This window comes from Poromitra crassiceps (genome assembly GCF_964638095.1).
Source record: "Poromitra crassiceps genome assembly, chromosome: 18".
NCBI lineage: Eukaryota > Metazoa > Chordata > Actinopteri > Beryciformes > Melamphaidae > Poromitra > Poromitra crassiceps.
In genome coordinates, this window is record NC_139636.1 from 3,155,453 (window position 1) to 3,170,136 (window position 14,684).

A 14,684-nucleotide genomic window follows, 5' to 3' on the forward strand; every position below is an offset into this window, starting at 1 on the left:
AGACTGAATAGGGAAGCGCTGCTTTCTACAAGTCTAGATAATGTGGTAACACCCATTCAACTCCTTTTGTTGATATGTTTTTAAATAAAGTGCCTCGAGGGAGACATTTGGTTTTGGGAGAACTATTTAATTACTCTTACAAGTTTGGCAAGTGTACAAATTGGCGTTTCTTCATTTGGGGTTATTCTGTGTCGTCGATCATTCAACATTTCACAACCGGACATGTACAGTATAGGAGGCTATCATGCTCCGCTGAGTGCACTGTATGCATAATGCAATCCCACACAAGGGGCATAAAAACACAAAGCACAAAGCTTCTGTGCACTCCGTTAATCCCACTCTGAGTCAACTAGCCGCTGAGCAGACGGTGTGGTGGGAGAGGCTGCCTGTGGGGGCGTACTGTACAGCTGACCCATGTTCCCTCCAGAGCGGAAACGCGGCCGCGTGGAAACGGGAGCCTCTCCAGAAATAAAAGGCTGGTGATGGCTGATTCATCTTCACATCGAGGAGGACACTGAGTCACACAGTGGAGAGGATGACCTTAGATCAGATGACGGGGGCTGGAGTGGCCGCGCACCCTCGCTTCGCATTGAGGTGACACTGAACAAGAGCTCTCAAGGCCCCCCTTGTCTGACTGACTACCCCCCCCCCCCCGCCCCCCCCCTCCCCCCCGGGGTCCCTCCGACGCAGGTGATGCATCTCTTTCTCGGCTATTGTCTGTCTCGCTGACTGTCTCCCTGTCTTCCTTTCTTTCTTTCTTTCTTTCTTTCTTTCTTTCTAATTCTTTCTCTCTCTCTCAACTGTCAGACCCTTTCCTTCTCTCCGGCTATGTTTTACGCACAAAGATAATTCTGTTCTTAACTCAGTTTTGAGACAACGCATGCAGTAATTGTCATAACTGCATGGGGCAGAATAACGGAGTTAAGCTCATCCTCTGATTATGAGGAAGGCAGTTAAGATGCCTTGGCTGACTCCCATGCAAAACGGTTACTGTGGCACTGTGGTTTACACCGTCTGTGTAGACCTGACCAGCATTAAGGCTACAGTTTGATGTCAATTAATGTCTTTTTACTGGTCAGCAGGTGTATCTGTGGGAAGGACATTACTGGTCAGCAGGTGTATCTGTGAGAAGGACATTACCGGTCAGCAGGTCTATCTGTGGGAAGGACATTACTGGTCAGCAGGTCTATCTGTGAGAAGGACATTACTGGTCAGCAGGTCTATCTGTGGGAAGGACATTACTGGTCAGCAGGTCTATCTGTGAGAAGGACATTACTGGTCAGCAGGTATATCTGTGAGAAGGACATTACTGGTCAGCAGATCTATCTGTGAGAAGGACATTACTGGTCAGCAGGTCTATCTGTGAGAAGGACATTACTGGTCAGCAGGTGTATCTGTGAGAAGGACATTACTGGTCAGCAGGTCTATCTGTGAGAAGGACATTACTGGTCAGCAGGTATATCTGTGAGAAGGACATTACTGGTCAGCAGGTATATCTGTGAGAAGGACATTACTGGTCAGCAGGTCTATCTGTGAGAAGGACATTACTGGTCAGCAGGTCTAACTGTGAGAAGGACATTACTGGTCAGCAGGTGTATCTGTGAGAAGGACATTACTGGTCAGCAGGTGTATCTGTGAGAAGGACATTACTGGTCAGCAGGTGTATCTGTGAGAAGGACATTACTGGTCAGCAGGTGTATCTGTGGGAAGGACATTACTGGTCAGCAGGTGTATCTGTGGGAAGGACATTACTGGTCAGCAGGTGTATCTGTGGGAAGGACATTACTGGTCAGCAGGTGTATCTGTGAGAAGGACATTACTGGTCAGCAGGTCTATCTGTGAGAAGGACATTACTGGTCAGCAGGTCTATCTGTGGGAAGGACATTACTGGTCAGCAGGTCTATCTGTGGGAAGGACATTACTGGTCAGCAGGTCTATCTGTGGGAAGGACATTACTGGTCAGCAGGTCTATCTATGGGAAGGACATTACTGGTCAGCAGGTCTATCTGTGGGAAGGACATTACTGGTCAGCAGGTGTATCTGTGGGAAGGACATTACTGGTCAGCAGGTGTATCTGTGGGAAGGACATTACTGGTCAGCAGGTGTATCTGTGAGAAGGACATTACTGGTCAGCAGGTCTATCTGTGAGAAGGACATTACTGGTCAGCAGGTGTATCTGTGGGAAGGACATTACTGGTCAGCAGGTCTATCTGTGGGAAGGACATTACTGGTCAGCAGGTATATCTGTGAGAAGGACATTACTGGTCAGCAGGTCTATCTGTGGGAAGGACATTACTGGTCAGCAGGTGTATCTGTGGGAAGGACATTACTGGTCAGCAGGTGTATCTGTGAGAAGGACATTACTGGTCAGCAGGTCTATCTGTGAGAAGGACATTACTGGTCAGCAGGTCTATCTGTGGGAAGGACATTACTGGTCAGCAGGTGTATCTGTGGGAAGGACATTACTGGTCAGCAGGTGTATCTGTGGGAAGGACATTACTGGTCAGCAGGTGTATCTGTGAGAAGGACATTACTGGTCAGCAGGTCTATCTGTGAGAAGGACATTACTGGTCAGCAGGTGTATCTGTGGGAAGGACATTACTGGTCAGCAGGTCTATCTGTGGGAAGGACATTACTGGTCAGCAGGTATATCTGTGAGAAGGACATTACTGGTCAGCAGGTCTATCTGTGAGAAGGACATTACTGGTCAGCAGGTCTATCTGTGAGAAGGACATTACTGGTCAGCAGGTGTATCTGTGAGAAGGACATTACTGGTCAGCAGGTCTATCTGTGGGAAGGACATTACTGGTCAGCAGGTGTATTTGTGGGAAGGACATTACTGGTCAGCAGGTGTATCTGTGGGAAGGACATTACTGGTCAGCAGGTGTATCTGTGGGAAGGACATTACTGGTCAGCAGGTCTATCTGTGAGAAGGACATTACTGGTCAGCAGGTCTATCTGTGAGAAGGACATTACTGGTCAGCAGGTGTATCTGTGGGAAGGACATTACTGGTCAGCAGGTCTATCTGTGAGAAGGACATTACTGGTCAGCAGGTGTATCTGTGAGAAGGACATTACTGGTCAGCAGGTCTATCTGTGAGAAGGACATTACTGGTCAGCAGGTGTATCTGTGAGAAGGACATTACTGGTCAGCAGGTCTATCTGTGAGAAGGACATTACTGGTCAGCAGGTGTATCTGTGAGAAGGACATTACTGGTCAGCAGGTCTATCTGTGAGAAGGACATTACTGGTCAGCAGGTACTGTATATCTGTGGGAAGGGCATTACTGGTCAGCAGGTGTATCTGTGAGAAGGACATTACTGGTCAGCAGGTCTATCTGTGAGAAGGACATTACTGGTCAGCAGGTATATCTGTGGGAAGGACATTACTGGTCAGCAGGTCTAACTGTGAGAAGGACATTACTGGTCAGCAGGTGTATCTGTGGGAAGGGCATTCCAGGACAGGACTCTTCTCTTAAGTGGTTTATTGGTGGCAACAGGGAGGCTCAATCACAGGGTATCAAAGGTTTAAGTAAACAGCTTAACCTGAATAAGACCTCGGCCGGGCTACTCTGCGCATGTAGACGCAGCCTCTTTCTTTCTGTGTTTGTCTGTCTCTTCTTCTGGCACTCACTCACTCTCTCTCTCTCTCTCTGTCTCTGTCTGTCTCCCTCCCCCTCTCCCCCCCAATCTTCTATCTCTACCTGTCTCTCCCTCCCTCCCCCCCTCCCCCCCCCCCCTCCTCTCCCAAAGCTTCTGAGGGGGGGGCCTTCTCCATTTCACCCTCCTGCCCAGAAAAATCAATATTGGGAGGCGGCCTGAAAGACCTTTCACAGGAGTATTACAGCACAGCCCAGTGCTCCGATAAGCCTCCTGTTACGTCCTCTCGGGACGGGGCTGGCCAGGCCCGCGCTCCCCACCTGGGGGGGGAGGCATTCTCTGCTGGCCGCAGGGAAGAGCGCCATAAAGGCCAAGACGTGGATCACCAGTCTATTGGTGCGGGCTATTAGTAACCTTAGAGCCCCTGACCTGTGACTAGGGTCCTGTGCTGATTCCCACACACACACACACGCACATAGACACACACACACACACACACACACACACACACACACACACACGGAGCGAGTGGGAGGGGCCACACACAGAAAAGACAGTTTATGACGATAAAGAGCTTTGTCACGCATTCAAGAGAGTGGATAATGCCTTTTTTTGTTGTTAATGTATGCGCCGTCACTGGAGAGTGGAGAGCGGAGCACTCAGATCCCTGCTTTCATCACGACGCCCTTTCACTGTCTTTGCCTGTAATGACTGTTGTTGCCCGCCCGCCCGCCCACACACACACACACACACACACACACACACACACACACACACACACACACACACACACACACACACACACATACGTACACACACACACACACACACACACACACACACACACACACACACATACGTACGTACACACACACACACACACACACCTTACCTACCGCCTACGCAAACCTCACACCCACATACCTTTCGTGTTGTGATTTATGAGGACACGAATGTGAGAAAAATGTGACACATGCTGACACATGTTGCTGCGGTGTCTCTGAACACTATTAAAAACATAGTGGGCCAATCAATGTGTTTCAGCTCCGGAAACGCGTTCGACAACATTTTAATTCTGATTTTACGATGACGATGTGGGCATTTGATCACTAGCCAAATCGCATTCAAAAAGCTTCCACAGCAGACCACACAACACAATCAAACAACTGTTAAATATATCCCTGTATCAGATGTATTAAATCCCACAGCAAAAATCATATTGAGATGGATTAAGGCTGTAAAAAGCTGCCTGTGCAAGGTCTGGTGATTGGCTTCAAAACTGAAGCATTAACTATGGGATTTTGTAACCAAATGCTATAAACACTTTCAAACTTAAAGTTGCTCTTTCTTAAAGGATGGCTTTGCCGATTTTCAACCTGCTTTGTATCATTATAATCTTGGTAATATAAAGCAGATGGACAGTGCTTACCTTTGGCATATGTTTTCTGCATCCACGTTTGTCTGCCTGCAGAAGCTCCGCCCCTGCCATCTGATATGGGTCATTAACCCTCGTTAAGGCTCTTGATGCGTGGATGTGGCATACAGAAAAAAATAAAAAGAAACAATAACTGCCGCCCTCGAAGAACATCTGTTCACTTCCGTCTCCAGAATGTCACGGAAGTGCTGGAATAACTGCTGAGCTCTCGGTGCAGCAAAACATGAAGAGAAGGTAAAGCCTGCTATCTGCATCATTATTGACATTGTAATGATACAAAGTCTCTTTAAAGGCGTTTTTTGAAAATTGGCACATTGCTCACCTTACCCAATAGGCCTATGTGACAACACCAAAATCATCCCTTTGAGTAGATAGCTCTGTCTGGTGCACATTCTTCATATTTATGGGGGCACAGTGGTAGCCCTGTCGCCTCACAGCAAGAAGGTCCTTGGTTTGATTCCCGCCTGGGATGCTGTTGGTACTGGGAGAATGTCTTCCCATGCCTTCGGTGCCTAGTGCCCTTTCCCTTGAGCCCCACATCCGTCAAATCGTCAAATCCTCCTTCTACCTCCTCCGCAATATCGCAAAGATCTTCCCCTCTCGTTCATTCATGCTCCACTGCTGAAACACTCATCCACGCCTTCATCTCCTCCCGTCTGGACTACTGTAATTCACTCCTTTATGCATGGCATCAATGCCACCCTCATCAACAGACTCCAACTGGTCCAGAACGCAGCCGCCCGACTTCTCACCCATACCAAATCCTGGCACCACATCACCCCATCTCTTCTCCACTGCCTTCTCTTAGTTGAATACGGGGGGATTCAGTGTTTAGTGTCATCTTTGTCCGCTATGTGTTCACTAACATCACCGCCTCCCCCAGGGTTTATGTTGTGCATTGTAAAGTGTCTTTGAGATCTGGAAAAGCGCTATATAAGCCCCATTTATTGTTGTTGTTATTATTATTATTATTATTAGTGCCCAGGTGGGCTATCTCGTGAAAAGGGCCTGTCTGTGTGGAGTTTGCATGTTCTCCATGTGCTCCCCTGGGGTTTCCTCCATATATAACCCCCCTAAAAACATGCAGAAGATCGTCTAACCAGCGGCGGTTGGAAGAAGTTGGTCCCCGGGTGCTTCACTGCAGCTGCCCACCGCTCCTGGCCTGAACCATGGAGGAGGACGAGCCAGGATGGGTCAAACATGGAGGACAAATTTCACAGCGCCTCCAAAGCGTGTGTGTGTGTGTGTGTGTGTGTGCGTGCGCGCGCTGGCTGCTGTGCACATGTGCATGCCACGATGGTGTTTGTGACACATGAGGACAGGGTTTGTTTGTCTGTCCGATTTAATTAGGGGTTTGGTAAAATAGACAACAGAAGTCAAAGTCAACAAAAAAGGAAGCTCTCTTTGAAATCACTTTGCGTGGCAGATCTCTCTTCCGTGTGATTTCAAGCACAACAGCTGCTGTAGTTTTAGCGCCGTCGATTCATAAAGCGCCTCATTAATGATGACGATTGAGTGGGATTTATGATGCACGGTAGGGTATTTTTTCAGTACATCCAAATGATCGAAAGTTACCTTCTTGTGTTGTATCCCTGAGGGAAAATGTCTGGTTGGTAAAACCTGTTTCTAACAGACACATGGTAATCAAAACAAAAACAAAATGCATGGAAGGGCGAGCATGTCTGGGCAATTATATCATTTGACTTTGACAGGAGTGTTCTTCTCCTTGTCCACAGTAACCTTCCATTCTGCCATTTGCCAGATAATAGAGTCCTTTGCTCTTATGTACTGTAAACAATATCTGGGTGGGAGAAACACTGTGAATCGCATTACACTTCCGAGAAACAGCCCAACTGAAAACAAATTCATTTACAAAAAAACAAGACTCCTTTTTGAACTGAAACCCAAGTCGCATTCACAGATCCATGAGGGAGTGATTCATCACGCTCACTCGCTCAAAGATCCAAAGACAGTGTGGTCGCTGTCCAGCTGGCTCTCACACACACACACACACACACACACACACACACACACACACACACACACACACACACACACACACACACACACACACACACACACAGCTGGCTCTCACTCACCACAAACAAGGAAGGGCCGGCTTCCATTATGCTCTTCCTTCAACGCTTTGGACCTGTCCTGTCTGACTGCAGGAGAGGATGGGAGAGTGGAGACTCCTGGCTGTGAGGTAGCATCTGACTGCAGGAGAGGATGGGAGAGTGGAGACTCCTGGCTGTGAGGTAGCATCTGACTGCAGGAGAGGATGGGAGAGCGGAGACTCCTGGCTGTGAGGTAGCATCTGACTGCAGGAGAGGATGGGAGAGTGGAGACTCCTGGCTGTGAGGTAGCATCTGACTGCAGGAGAGGATGGGAGAGTGGAGACTCCTGGCTGTGAGGTAGCATCTGACTGCAGGAGAGGATGGGAGAGTGGAGACTCCTGGCTGTGAGGTAGCATCTGACTGCAGGAGAGGATGGGAGAGTGGAGACTCCTGGCTGTGAGGTAGCATCTGACTGCAGGAGAGGATGGGAGAGCGGAGACTCCTGGCTGTGAGGTAGCATCTGACTGCAGGAGAGGATGGGAGAGCGGAGACTCCTGGCTGTGAGGTAGCATCTGACTGCAGGAGAGGATGGGAGAGCGGAGACTCCTGGCTGTGAGGTAGCATCTGACTGCAGGAGAGGATGGGAGAGCGGAGACTCCTGGCTGTGAGGTAGCATCTGACTGCAGGAGAGGATGGGAGAGCGGAGACTCCTGGCTGTGAGGTAGCATCTGACTGCAGGAGAGGATGGGAGAGTGGAGACTCCTGGCTGTGAGGTAGCATCTGACTGCAGGAGAGGATGGGAGAGTGGAGACTCCTGGCTGTGAGGTAGCATCTGACTGCAGGAGAGGATGGGAGAGTGGAGACTCCTGGCTGTGAGGTAGCATCTAACTGCAGGAGAGGATGGGAGAGCGGAGACTCCTGGCTGTGAGGTAGCAGCATCCATGGACGTTCTGATCGTCGGTGTGGGCCGTGTTTACGAAACTGAGGGGTTGACAGCGCATGGGTCAGCAATGAATAATGAATGCATCAATCCTCAATCCTGTGTTTGTACTGAACCTGGTTCCTGAGGTGCTACAGTATCTCCAACAGCCCGTGAAGCTTTGTCATCACAACCTCTGTGTTTTATTTCATTATAGCATGATACTCTTTGTTTATTGAGGGAAGGGTTTCACTGAGCACACATGCTCTTTTTCACCACTTTGCTTCATAAGCAGGTATAGCGTACATTCATCAGTATAACCTCCAGTCCACTGTTCTCAGGGCTGATGTTGCTTAGCATCAGCAGGAGTCTTTGAGGGTGTGGAGGTCACTACAAGTTCACAAATTCACCTTTTTCAAACATCTTCACAGGGGCACAGTATGGGCCAATGATCTTCAGGTCACAAACCTGCTTCTACAACATTAAGGGAACAATCAATAATAATGTACTGGCACAACATTACCATAATATATCAGCAGGCGTTATCAGCAGGCGTTTGCTGTTACGGTACCTCAATGGCTGCAGACAGTTTAAGCTAAACAGTTTAATTTGGTCCATACTCTTTGTTTTGATGGAAATGCCTCACCTCCAGGCATTTCAATATACAGTACGCCCAAGAGCTCTACCCTGAACTACCTCCAGGCATTTCAATATACAGTACGCCCAAAAGCTCCACCCTGAACTACCTCCTTGCGTTCGGAATTTAGACAACCATGAAGAATGTGCGACCAAATGATTTGCTTTACAAGACACCTCTGCAGGCGTGCGAGCTGCAGCAGTTCTGCGAGGTAGGCGTCAGGCACAGGTAGAGGTAGGCTTGACTTTAATCTCAGAATTCTGACATCAATCTCAGAATTCCGATTTTAATCTCACAAGTCACCTGACTTTTTCTCTCTCAGAATTCCACCCATTTAGAATTCTGGCTTTATTCTCAGAATCCATGAACTCAGAACTTAAATAAATGTTTCACATGCGATGCGCTTCGGTAGTTTTAAATTGTGTGTGGTGTAAAACAAACAAACAAACAGGCGACCTCATTTGAATTCCAGGCGACCCCAAGGTTGGGAGCCACTGGTCTATACAGAGAGCTTGGACCAGTGGAGCTGTGATCACTGACATGATTTATTTATTTAAAAGGTAATTGAATTAGTCACAGTCATGGGAGCTCCCTTCACACAAATTGCTTTGTTTGATGATTTCATAAATTGGCATGGCATGCTGGAAGAGCAGTGTGTGATCTTTGGAAAGAGATGAGCTCAGATATGGGCTGCTCTGGATATGGCTCAAAACCAGACACGTTTATGTCACTTCTGGCACAGCACTGAACGTCATGCTATACAGTATGTCTATTCATAGTGGCACAATCACACATTCAAACATGTCTATGATCAATGGACTTTCAGTAGTCTTCCTGTTTTTTTTCCTGATAGCAAAGACAATATTGCAAGATATGTCAGTATAAGCTCATGTTCTTGGCCTCCGCAAAACAGTTGTACCAGGAAATCGTAAAACTGATTTTATGATGTCCCAAAACCAATTTCAACAATTGCTATATTCAGTATTGTTGAATATATGTGTGTGTGTGTGTGTGTGTGTGTGTGTGTGTGTGTGTGTGTGTGTGTGTGTGCGCACACACACACATATATATATATATACACAGTATATATACTGTATATATATATATATATATATATATATATAATATATACACATATATATACTGTATATATATATTGTATACATATATATGTACTGCATATGTACAGTATACGCGTGGTAACTGCAACGTGCTCCTGGCTGGCCTACCTGCCACCGACATCCGACCGCTTCAGCTCATTCAGAACGCTGCAGCCCGTCTGGTATTCAACCAACCCAAATTCTCTCATGTCACTCCCCTCTTCCGGGACCTCCACTGGCTTCCCATCTCAGCTCGCATCAAATTCAAGACACTGGTACTGGCCTACAGGGCAGTACACCAGTCAGCTCCCCTGTACCTGCAATCTATGGTCAGGTTCCAAACCTCTCACCGCTCCCTTCGCTCCTCCACCAGTGCGGGGCGCCTCGCTCCTCCTTCGCTACGGGCGCTCAAAAGTCGCTCATCCCGATCTCGACTCTTCTCCTCCCTGGCACCCCAATGGTGGAACGAGCTGCCACCTTCGGTCAGGACTGCTGAATCACTGCCGATCTTTCGGAAAAGACTAAAGACTCACCTTTTCAGGCTCCACCTGGGCCCTTCTTGATCTAACTTCTTTCTCTCTCTTCTTTCTCTCTCTTTATAAAAAAAAAAAAAAAAAAAAATCTAATCTAAAACTTGTACCACTGTTCCTTCAGGATTTGTAGTTGTCATAGACTGTGCTCCATAGTTGATTGCTCTATTGCTGACAAAAAGTGTGTTATTGTAAGTCGCTTTGGATAAAAGCGTCTGCCAAATGACGAAATGTAATGTATGTAAATGTATATGCAGTAGTGATTCCCACCTCCTCCAGTCTGCATGTCGAAGTGTCCTTGGGCAAGCTGAACCCCAAATTGCTCCCATTGCTGTGCCAGCACCCTGCGTGGTAACCTGCCGCCATCGCTGTGTGAATGGATGAATGTAAGCGCTTTGGATAAAATATAAATGCAGGCCATTTTATACATACACACACACACACACATAGGCTTTTTCTTTGTTTTGTCTGGAAGGAAGAGGTGATAACCATTACAATAACACTCTCGTACGGTCACTCATGGAATTTCCCTTGTAAACACTGGTAATCATTTACAAACATTCTGTGTCAGTACAATATTTCTACCTTATGTGAGCCTCAAGAAGATTATGAAATATGATTAAGAAGAGAAGGGTTTATCATAATTGAATCTTCTGGGACCTTGCAGCACTGAAAACTTCAAGGCAAGAGATGTGATTTAACAATTTTCAAAGACATTTCTCACTATTCACTTACAAAAACTGACTTCCACCCCAAAGAAGAAAGGGCATTTTCTTTGTTTTGTCTGGAAGGAAGAGGTGATAACAATGCGATTAACGGTCACACCTTATGGAATTTCCCTTATACAGAGATTGTGAGATATGATTAAGAAGAAGCTCAAAAGGCTCAGATTTTTATGGTTATGATAATTTACGCTTCTTTGACCTTGCAGCACTGACAAGTTCAAGGCCAAGAGATGTGATTTAGCAATTTACACTAAATTTTTCATTATTCACTTATAAAACTTTAGACACAACACATTTTTTCTCAGCAGCCTTTTATCAAGGTATCCTGGAGGAAATTGTGATTTAAAGTCTGAATTTTGACAGGTTAAGAACATTCTTGTGTAGTGCGTATAAAAAGCAGTTGGTTTCTGTGAAGATAGCGTCTTTGCTCTATCAGTCTGTTTCTTGGCAAAGTAACTTGAAAAACACATATTGAGCAAGCGCACGCTTTTCTTGGACGCCACTTCAATGTAATCACAACTGCCGAATCTTCACTCTCAATATTTTATTTTTGAATCGCTGATTTTAAGATTGTTCAAATTAAAAAGGCTCTAAATAATCTTGGCCCAGAAACAGGTTATTCATAAAAGAATAACAAAATTATGCAGACATTCCAAAATAGGTGCCTTATAGGTGTACAATACATTTACATTTTAAAGATGTACAGTACAGTGGTTCTCAAACTTTTTCACGTCAAGGACCCCTAAACTGACACAAATTAGACCATGTACCCCCAGTTCATCAGATTTTGTCCCAGGGTCCATCATCTGATACGGTTTTTGTTTAGATGTTTTATTACAGAACGTGTAGTGAAAATAAGTCATCCGCCTTTTTGTTTTGGACCCCCTGGAACCCCCTCAAGGACCCCTGTGGGTCCTCGGACCCCACTTTGAGAACCACTGTAGTAGAACATTGCATGTCAAAATCTGGTCATCTCTGGTTGTCTCAAGCTGCTTTCTGGGTTGAAGGGCATAGCAATTCAGTTTGAAACTTGTACTGTAGATCTTTATCCTGGAGGCTCAATGGCAGTCGCCTAACTTGTCTACAACTTACTACTTAGCCAGAAATGAACAAAATGTTAGTTTGCCCCGGGTGCGATTCCCTGCTGAGACAGGCCCCTTGGGATTTCTCTTCATGTGATGTTCAGCCAATTGTAGAGTCAAAAACATCAAACAAACATCAATAAATAGCAGTTGTGTACTTTATTCATATCTCATATGTTTGTTTACATTTATACAAAAATACAGAATACAGTAGAGTTTCATCCAGAATCTCAACCGGACGATAATTAAATTTTCTTTTTGGCACCCAGACTTGTTTCCTGCTGAGAGCCATTTGATTCTCCGATTGAAGTGGGATGGATCAGATCACTGGAGCCTGACAGCACTGCTCTGGATGCAATGCACACTAGACCACACAACGACCCATAGGACCACACAACAACCCATATGACCACACAACAACCCATAGGACCACACAACAACCCATAGGACCACACAACGACCCATATGACCACACAACAACCCATATGACCACACAACGACCCATATGACCACACAACAACCCATAGGACCACACAACAACCCATATGACCACACAACAACCCATAGGACCACACAACGACCCATATGACCACACAACAACCCATATGACCACACAACAACCCATATGACCACACAACAACCCATAGGACCACACAACGACCCATATGACCACACAACAACCCATAGGACCACACAACAACCCATAGGACCACACAACAACCCATAGGACCACACAACGACCCATATGACCACACAACAACCCATATGACCACACAACAACCCATATGACCACACAACGACCCATATGACCACACAACAACCCATATGACCACACAACAACCCATATGACCACACAACAACCCATAGGACCACACAACAACCCATATGACCACACAACAACCCATAGGACCACACAACGACCCATATGACCACACAACAACCCATAGGACCACACAACAACCCATAGGACCACACAACAACCCATATGACCACACAACGACCCATATGACCACACAACAACCCATATGACCACACAACGACCCATATGACCACACAACAACCCATAGGACCACACAACAACCCATAGGACCACACAACAACCCATAGGACCACACAACAACCCATATGACCACACAACAACCCATAGGACCACACAACGACCCATATGGGAGCAGAACTTCAGGGAGGTTGTTTTCTTTTCTATTGCATGGAGTGTGTGGTTGCTGACTGCCATACATCAGTATAGACTGTGTTCTGTCATACATCAGTATAGACTGTGTTCTGTCATACATCAGTATAGACTGTGTTCTGTCATACATCAATATAGACTGTGTTCTGCCATACATCAATATAGACTGTGTTCTGCCATACATCAATATAGACTGTGTTCTGCCATACATCAATATAGACTGTGTTCTGCCATACATCAGTATAGACTGTGTTCTGCCATACATCAATATAGACTGTGTTCTGCCATACATCAATATAGACTGTGTTCTGCCATACATCAGTATAGACTGTGTTCTGTCATATATCAGTATAGACTGTGTTCTGTCATACATCAATATAGACTGTGTTCTGCCATACATCAATATAGACTGTGTTCTGCCATACATCAATAGTGTTCTGCCATACATCAGTATAGACTGTGTTCTGCCATACATCAGTATAGACTGTGTTCTGCCATACATCAATAGTGTTCTGTCATTCATCAGTATAGACTGTGTTCTGCCATACATCAGTATAGACTGTGTTCTGTCATACATCAGTATAGACTGTGTTCTGTCATACATCAGTATAGACTGTGTTCTGTCATACATCAGTATAGACTGTGTTCTGTCATACATCAATAGTGTTCTGCCATACATCAGTATAGACTGTGTTCTGCCATAGAGACAGTCGGCATGTGTGGGAACGCCCACAAAATGTTATACGGCTGGGCGCGCGAGTGGGGTAAAACCGCCCATACTGTATATCTCAATGGGCAGACTCACCAAAGGAAGGTGCTGCGGCTCTACACTACAGGTTTGGGGATTCTAGAGCAGAACACAAGACGTCTGCTCAGATGTGCGTTTACTGCGGTGGTTAAATCCCCGATTGTGTCTGCCTGGGCAGGGCAGCTGAATTCTAACTTTGCTGAATAGATAGAACGGGAGATTTACCCCACCCTGACCACGCCCCCAGCCAGCTATCCCAGGGTCTATGATGAGACATCGCCTTAACCTATACATCAGTATAGACTGTGTTTTGTCATACATCAATATAGACCGTGTCCGTGGCTCTCAGATAAACAGGAGAATGGGAGACCATGTTTTCGTTCACAGCTTAGGCCTTTTTCAGCTCATGATATTCATAAAAAAAACAACTTTTGACATTTACCTTGTTTGTTTGTGGCTAGACTAGCCTGTTGACTAGACTAGACTGTTGTCAAAATACTGGGCACTGCATAGTGCATATAGTCTTCATGTAGAGAAGCAAAACCTATAGTTGATTGGAACGTCTCAGGTTTAAACTGCCATAATGTTCCAATGTTGTAAAAAAAAAAAACTTTTTTCTTGAATGAATCAAATTCTCTTGCAGTTTTAACACGACAACAATAC